This window comes from Suricata suricatta, chromosome 2, assembly GCF_006229205.1.
Source record: "Suricata suricatta isolate VVHF042 chromosome 2, meerkat_22Aug2017_6uvM2_HiC, whole genome shotgun sequence".
NCBI classification, from domain to species: Eukaryota; Metazoa; Chordata; class Mammalia; order Carnivora; family Herpestidae; genus Suricata; species Suricata suricatta.
Genome location: NC_043701.1, coordinates 67,885,177 through 67,893,746, shown reverse-complemented (window position 1 = coordinate 67,893,746; position 8,570 = coordinate 67,885,177). Strand labels below are relative to the sequence as shown.

Below are 8,570 nucleotides of genomic sequence, written 5' to 3'. Positions count from 1 at the left end.
TTACAAACATCAGGATTCTTTTTAAATAAGTCTATTTCATTAAAATATTATTAAATATTATTAATATATTAAATAAAATAAAAATTCTATAATATAAGAAAAATTGAAATACTAATATCAATAAGGGCACAAAATTATATCTTCCCCTCTCTCCTTCTGCAAGTAGACCCAAGGTTTTTTTTTAATGGATATAATTTATTCTCATATTGGCTTCCATACAACACCTAGTGCTCATCCCAATAATTGCCCTCCTCCATGCCCATCACCCATGTTGCCCTCTCCCTTAGTCCCCCATCCACCCTCAGTTTGTTCTTGGTACTTCAGAGTCTCTTGGGGTTTCCCTTCCTCTCTTTCTGTTTCTTTTTTTTTTTTTTTACCCCTTCCCTTCCCCCATGGTCTTCTTTTAAGTTTCTCAAGATCCATTTATGAGTGAAAACATGGGATCTGTCCTTCTCTGACTGACTTATTTCACTCAGCATAATACCTTCGAGTTCCATTCATGTTACTGCAAATGACATGATTTCATAAAATAGAAAATGCTTCATCCTTGCATAGGGACCATGTTAATCCTCTCTGTGTCATACCAATTTTAGTATATGTGCTACCTAAGTGAGCACAGTAGACCCAAGTTAGTACATCCTATTACCCTTCATGCACTGGGAAGATCGTAAATGTTAATCATACTTTAGGGTTCATCTCTGTTATTTCTTTCCTCTTTTAATCCTGGGCTGTTTATTTAAAAATCCCCAATGTTTTTCAGATAGTCATCATCTGCACCACTGAGTTTTCACATTTTCCAAACATTTCCCCCAAAATATCTTGTTTCTTTACACTAGGCTTAAATTACATCAAAGCAAGAGCTACATTCCACTCATCTTTAAAATTCCACAACAGAAATATGGAACACTGTAGATCAGCCCAATCCATCAGAGCATTCTGTGGTGACGGGACTATTTCTCTGTACCATTGAATATAGTAGCTACCTGCTATCGTGGCTATGAAGCACAGGAAATATAAGGCTAAAGAATTGGATTCTTAATTGTAATTAAAACTAAGATGTGGATAGTGGCTACTATATTTAACAGTACAGTTGTAGACAATTTGTATAGTGTTTGGATGAATTTTTAGTTAGCTTTTGTTTTTTTTTTTTCTTTTTAAAGGTGTCCTTCAGGGCTCTCAGTAGATTACAAGGAGCAAATTGGAAGAGAGGTAACAAAGAAGTGAGTGAAAGTTCAATTAGATAAAGGAATCCCAAAAAAACTTATTTGTGGTCATATAATCTTAACCTCTCAACTGATGCTCACAAGGAACCTGAATCATCTAAGGAATGGATCACTACCAAGAGCATTGTATAAGCCCAAATTTAATTTTCAGAACAATTCCAAGAGGCAAAAATTTTATTTCATTTTTCTTAAACAATCAGAAATTTAAGCAACTTAACGTGTTTGCTAAATGGTAAAACTAAAATTTACTGCATCAGTGCCAAAACCCAGGATCTTTGCTCTAAGATGCCTAATACCTAAATCATATTCATCACACTCAGCACTCTAAGAACATACATACATACAATATTTTGGAAAAAATTCTCAATAGAATAGCTAAAATTTGGAGCAAATCATTACAGTATGTAAAGGGATCAACTCTTCAGCTAATTAAAAAATATCTGTTCTCCAAATGACTCCTGGTCTAATGATTCTGGACAAAATGATACCATATTCACTTTAAAAGTCAGTACAGATGTACTAAAACATTCAAATACTACATTTTTCTCTTATAGAGAGTACATTAAATTTGATAATATAGCACTTTCTTTAATTTGACACATTTTAAGAGGAAAAACAAGATCACTGTAGAGATAAACTCTTTTCTGTTACCTCCAAAGAGTAGAAATATAAAACTTATTCTTACCTTTTTGTTGTTGCTAATGCATGGTATATTTCTGTTGTCCTTCACGACACACTTCTCTATAATTTCTTCAGTTTTTTAGGTTCCAAATGATGTATTAATGTAGATATAGTTATTTTCAAAGCATTCTTAATATTTAGTTAAGTACATTGAAAGTATATTTTCAATGTTCCATGATATTCAAAGAAATGTGAGGTCTTTATGACGTGGTGCTACGGTCAAAAGGATGCACTTACTGCCTCCCAATGTCTATAAATAAGCTATGGTTTCTTAAAAGATCCACAAAATGGGAAACTATTGGTTGTTATTAGTAACCTGAATTTATTAAATGTTACATTTGCTAGGAATGGAAACCAACTACTTTAATAGTTTTCAAATATTGTATTTTGTATACTAGGATTGTTATTTGTCTTCAGTAGTCTTTTTCTTTTTACTTTCATTCCATATTCTCCTTCTGAATTATGATCATGTATTCTATTTTAGATGAAATACCCTCATTTTCCTCTAAAATGTGGCTGGTAAACAAAATCATGCAAGAGTATACATGTGAGGCAAGCTCAATCTCTTTCATCTGTGACTTTTCTTTTAAAGTTCTCCTTGGCTTTACTACACTGTGGGTTGTATGGCTGTCATTGTCTCAGCTAAACTTAGACCCCAATTTAGATAATCATAGGATAAAACCCAAAGTGACGTATTCTTTCAAAAAAAAATACTGATACCCCTTCATATAGACAAGGGTGGCAAAGACACGCTGCATTTAACATTTAGCCAGTTGTCTCAGAACCGGACTCGGTTATTTCAGTTGTCAGTGTAAACGTAACTATAGAGAAGCAAATCGGGAACAATAAAAAAATAAAATAAAAACCCACTGCTTTTTGAGTTTCCTCAAGCAAAAATGCCTTATTAGGAAAAAATTCTTTTATAAAATACAGCAATATAATCAAGAGTGTATGATGTGTGTTTATCTAAGAGAATGTTGTAGAATTTAGGATTCTTTATCCCAATCCAACAGATTTGATTCGATTCACATTTATTGAATCGAATTAAAGAATTGCGTAAGCAATTTATCTTAACAAAGCATGTCACATACTAGTCTTCATTCTTGCTTCAAAGATAAACAAAAGAAAATGACAGAAGGGTCTGCACATCCCATGGGCTTGAAGCAATCCTCTCCAGTTGGAAAACCCCTTGATGATTGCTCACACTATGTAAAAGTAGTATTTATATAAATTCTATCATTGCAATCATATATGCAGCATTTTCTTAATAAGTTTACACTAAAAGACTAGCAATTCAAGGCATTGTGCGTAATTCCAAACAACTCACTGACTGATCAGGCAAAAACTGACCTGCATCTTTCAACAAAGTAGCTTTTCTGGCTAATTATTCAGCCTCTAGGTAATCCTTGACTGAGTCATTAGCAATCACTTCATGCTCTTAATGATCCTAAGGGATAGAAAATGTGATTCAGAGAAACTCAACTGGTATTTAGCACAGCTTTATTGACTGTGTTAGCTCTACAATACCCATGCACCTTGGACAGTGTAGGTGCCCCCTGGCCCGCTGGCGCAGCCACATCCCACCTGCTTTGCGAATCAACTGTTACTGCCTCATTGTTGCCACTTGCTTGGGAACTGCCCTCCCATGTCTGACTGGCACAGGGTAACAAGGTGTTGCCCTCTGCCTCAAGGATGTAACTGGGGTATGATTGGTGTTCCTGAGATTCCCCCACCGTCACAGTCACAGCTCCAGGGGGGACCCCATCCTGGCTCAGCCTTCTTTCTTTGCTTTTTCCTGCTTCTCTCTCATCCTGTGGGTCTGAGACCACTTTCTGAACAGATCACATTCACTAAATCCCCATCACACATTTGCTTCCAAGGAACTCACATCTAAGACATATAGAGGTCATTAAAACGTCAAACTGTCTATAAAAAAAGGAAAATAAGAAGGAAAAGCAAAAAGGCAAATTGAATATATGACATGAAAGATGAACAGGAAAAAATTTTATTAGCATGAATTTTAAATGAAGCCATGACATTGAATATGGCCTCCAATTTCAATTTACCACTTATTTTCTATGTATTGGAGTTCATTCTTTTTTAAAATGGAAATTATAAATAAATGTACTTATAGTTTTATAATAAGCTATAAATGTATAGTTGCAATGTATTATTTATATAGCAGAAGTGGGAAAAAAGGTTTCCCTACCCTCTCGTTAAACAGTTTTCTTAACAAGAGAAAACCATTTTTAATTTTTTTTTAATATTTATTCATTTTTGATAGGTAGAGAGAGACAGAATAAGTGGTGGAGGGACAGAGAGAGGGAGACACAGAATCTGACAGAGGCCTCAGACTCCAAGCTGTCAGCACAGAGCCCAACACAGGGCTTGAACTCAAGGGCCACAAGATCATGACCCGAGTCGAAGTCAGACGCTTAACTAACTAAGCCACACAGGTGTCCCTCAAACCCTCTCTAAACAGGTCTATGAATTTGTCATTTGTCTTGTGGTCCTTTTCTTCTTTCTTCACCGCATTGAGACCTAGGAAGAACTCTTTTTTAATGTTAATGATGCTCAATAACTTTAATTGCCAGTGTTTTAAAAAAATCAGTATTTTCCTCAGAACACTTTAATGTTTGAGGAAGGGTGGTTGACAGAGGAGGAGACAGAGTCAGAAGCAGGCTCCATGCGCTGAGCTGTCAGCACAGAGTCCAATGCGGGGCTCACATTCACAAACTGTGAGATGATGACTTGAGCTGAAGTCCGATGCTCAACTGGCTGAGCCACCCAGGCGCCCCTTCTCAGAACACTTTTAGTGGGACATTCCCTGATGGGGTTTAGATTGAATATTCCAAAGGCAGGAACTTTTGTATCCTTAGTGCCATTCACAGTGACTGACACTTAGTCAGCATATACTAATTATCTGTTGGTTCAGTTAGAAGTTCTGCTTAGAGCATTAGAACCACATAGGAGTGTTGATGTTCATAACGATTAATGCTGTGAGCTTTGGTATCTAACAAAAGTAGAAATCTTAATAGCTATGCAAACGTGTTGCATACGGTCTTGATGTCTTTTATAATCTTTATCAATATAACAGCACTCATACCATAGGTTCTATGGGAATCTATTGAGATAACAATTAATATGGTAAATGCCAAATAAATAGAATTGATAGGAGTAGTGGTAATAAGGCCTGAAATTTAGACTCCATGTAAAAAACTAGTTACAAGGGTTTCTAATAATTAATTCGTGGTCACTTAAATAATACATTTGAAACAGCATAATGTTGTTGCTATTATTTTCAAAATGATTTTAAGCTGACCACCAGAAGACTGTTTTCAGAATTATGAAGACAGAAAATTTTTCTAAGAATTCCCAAAAAAACAACCCAAGGTAAATGGTCAGTAAAAGGATAGCTGAAAGCCAGCATTAATACCATCTTGTTTGATTATCAAAGACCCCCAAGATTCAGTAAGAACTAGTTCCTGAGCAAAGGATCTGATCAAAGAATAGATCATAAATTTGACCAATATGGAAATAGTTATGTCAGTTTTAGACATTGTTCCCATTGCTGCTATTTAACTGTACTACCAACACATTCTTTCATTGTAAAGTTTACCTTATGCTCTTCACGCAAATGAGAAATTATAATTAGCACGAGGAATCTTTAAAAGTGGTAACTTCTTAGGTATATCTCAAGAGAATTTACATTGCAGCGTTGAGTTTAGTACTTGGATATAAAACTTACCATGTTTTAAGCTATAAAGCATAGGAGAGCCCGAGTGGCTCAGTTGGTTGAATGTCCAACTTTGGCTCAGGTCATGATCTCACCATTTGTAGACTCGAGCTCTATATCAGGCTCTGTGCGGACCTCTAGCTCAGAGCCTGGAGCCTGCTTCAGATTCTGTGTCTCTTTCTCTTTCTGTCCCTCCCCTGTTCATGCTCTGTCTCTGTCTTTCAAAAATAAACGTAAAAACAATTTTTTAAAATAAAGTATAAACTGTATAGCTGAGGTTGAAATCCTAGCAATGGCCAAAAAAAATAAATAAATAAACACCCACACAAACCCCCCCAAGTCCCCCACCCTCTATACAGTAAAACTGTAGATGCTCATAAAATGGAGTAACCAGGAAAAATAAAAATATAAAAACCTAAAACACCACTACCTGAAAGATATGCCAGACTAGTGGAAATTGTTCAATGCCACTGCAAATTAATCAGATAATTTTATGCACTCCTGAAAAATATTTATTGGTCATTTTTAAAATTTATTTCTCTTTAGAGAGAGGGAAGCAGAGAGAGAGAGTCTCAAGCAGGTAGATAATCAGGAGATTATGACCTGAGGCAAAAATCAAGAGTCAGACACTTAACCGACTGAACCACACAGGTACCCACCTTGGTCATTCTTTAAATTTTTTTTTCTTATGGTTTTTAATTTATTTTTGAGAGAGAGAGAGAGAGAGACAGCACAAGCAGGGAAGGATCAGAGAGAGAGGGAGATACAGAATCCGAAGCAGGGTCCAGGCTCTGAGCGGTCAGCAGAGCCCAATGCGGGACTCGAATCCATGAACTGTGAGATCATGACCTGAAGCCCGATGCTTAACTGACTGAGCCACCCAGGTGCCCCCCTCTTTGTCATTCTTAAATGGACATTATACCTCTACCCCTTTAGATTTCCTATTTTGTTTTGTATGGGTTTAACCCAAAAGCCACATTAAGACTCATCTGCTTAACTACCTAAAGATCTTCATTAAGCATATTTTAGTGTCAAAATTTATTAAAGCTGAAAGGTGTTAAAGTTGAAATTTTCAAAAATGAAATAATGTTCTGTATCTTATGTAAAATCATGGTTAAATATCTTATTGTTATTCAATATTCTTCATAAAAGAATAATTTCCTTTTAGGTATTAGCCACAAAATAACTTACTCCCTTGATGAATTAGTACATTTTCTTTTTTTTCCCCTCCCAAGGAACATATGACATAACCCATCATTCCAAAAAAATACTGATGAAAGCAAAAGAGTATTGACTTTATAATCAAATGTATTCATGTTCCTATTCACAGAGCAATTCTCTGACTCTCTATTCCTTCAAAATTCAACCTGGGAAAAATTCATTAGGTTTCAAGGTTATGAATAACCCCATGTGGGTGGTGGACTCTCTGGGCCCAAGGTTCTGGAAAGAGAGAGGAGAGAAATATCAAAGAAGGCTGATATACTTAAAAATTCCTCTGAATCTCTGGTCTTGGGTTTGAGTACAGAGAAGACATACCACCCAATAATTTTTTTGATGACAAATAAGTATATTGAAATTGAAGATGTCCAATATCCTTACTCACAAAGCAAATGCAAATTAAAATCACAATGAGATACAATGGCCACCAAAATGTCTATAATTAAAAAGTCAGAAGAGCTAGTGTTGGTAAGGATGTTGAGTAATTTAAGCTTTCACACACTGTAGGGGGGAGCATAAAACAATGTCATTTCCTTATAAATTTAACCATGTATTTACCATACAACTACAACTCCCACTTCTACCTCATCATTCCCCCAAATGACAATCTGTGTTCCCCAGAAAGTCATGTACTCAAATATTCATAGCAGCTGTATTCAAAATAGTGCCAAACTGGACAACCTAAATATCCATCAACTGGAATGATAGAACATATTTTATATCTACCATTTAAAGGAACATGCCTCAACAAGGTTGAAGAATGGAATACCAATACATACATCAGTAATTCTCTAAAGCATTACGCCAAATAAGAGAAATCATATCTAAGGGAATATATACTCTGTGAATCCATTTTATGAATTCAAGGAAGGTTCAACTATTATGATTGACAGGAAAAAAAAAAGTATCACTGTCTGCCATAGTTCAGTGGGTGGATCAAGGGGACTGAAGGCAAAGGGATTCATGCAAAGTTCTCAGACTGATAGGAATGTTTGGGGTCATGACTGTGGTGATAGTTATAGGACTGAAACTTTATAACTCATGAAATTTTAATACTTAATTGGTGAGTTTTGTTATATGTAAATCAGACTTCAATGATTAAAAAACTCAAATTACCACCAAGATTTTTAGTTTAATTATTTAGATAGTAATTCTCTCACTAGCTTGAACCTTGATTTTTTTTCCTTAGAGTATAAGTAGAATGCTCACAATTGCCCCTTAAAATCTAAATATGTTCACTGTATTATCTTCCTCACCTTAGTATTACTGACTTATTTTCTCTTCTGTTGGATTTAAGGTTTGCAGATGCATCTATGATAGGAGGGAAACCAGTTACTGTTAGTGTAATGGTCCAAATGAGAGATTATGAGAGTCATATATTGGACAATAGTAGTTGGAATGAAAAGACTCATTTTGATTCAAAAATGTATATTGAAGTAACATTAGCAGAAAATTTAATTTTTTTATGTGCAACTGTGGTATAACTAAGAAGTTTGGGACAAATCCCAAATGTCTGCCTTCATTAAGTTGGTAGGTAGTGATAACATTCACCAAGTCAGAGGGCAGGAAGGAACATGCTAATCTGAAGAGTAAGATGATGGGTTTGATTTTAGTCTGTCTTTGAGGAGTTAAGGGATATCTACTTAGAACTTTCTAGAAACAACTTGCATGTACCAGTCTGAAGCTGACAGCAAAGGTTAAGGATAAGGACA

At 35.5% G+C, this 8,570-nt stretch overlaps 1 non-coding gene across 1 annotated transcript; it reads right to left on the bottom strand.

Moving 5' to 3' along the window:
* Positions 1-509: 509 nt before the first annotated feature.
* Positions 510-617, bottom strand: LOC115286138. The gene has a single exon (XR_003905895.1). It is a non-coding gene; the product is annotated as a U6 spliceosomal RNA (small nuclear RNA).
* Between the last annotated feature and the right edge of the window lie 7,953 nt (positions 618-8,570).